Below are 453 nucleotides of genomic sequence, written 5' to 3'. Positions count from 1 at the left end.
GCGCGCTAGAGGGGGACGACCTATGCTTGTTTAGCTTAGCGCCAACTTTGTGTGCGTGTGCTTGTGTGTGTGTGACGTGTGATCTTGTGTGCGAGAGAGCGACAACCAACGGTGCCCTGCCACCGGCTCGGCGGCGTCCAAACAAGAGAGTCGGCTGATAGGCTTGCCACACGCCGTGGGCCTACCTGGAGCGAGAGGAGAGGGTTGGATCGAGATTACTCCCGGGCTGAGCAGTTTCCGTGTTGTGAGGAAAGGTCGCAAGTCGTAATCAGGATAAAAATGGCGAGCGCGCGAGTGTGTTTGAGAGTGACAGAGAGGGGGGTGCAGCATGTCGTTAGCAACGGTGCCGCTGAGGATCCCCCCCCCCTCCCCCCGGCCACGATACAGCGCTTCATTTCTTCCTCAAACTTTACAAACTTTCATCTTTGCATTAAATATTGAAACGGGCCCACC

Source organism: Frankliniella occidentalis, unplaced genomic scaffold (genome assembly GCF_000697945.3).
Source record: "Frankliniella occidentalis isolate FOCC.00 unplaced genomic scaffold, Focc_3.1 Scaffold43, whole genome shotgun sequence".
NCBI lineage: Eukaryota > Metazoa > Arthropoda > Insecta > Thysanoptera > Thripidae > Frankliniella > Frankliniella occidentalis.
Note: the sequence above shows the minus strand (reverse complement) of the source record.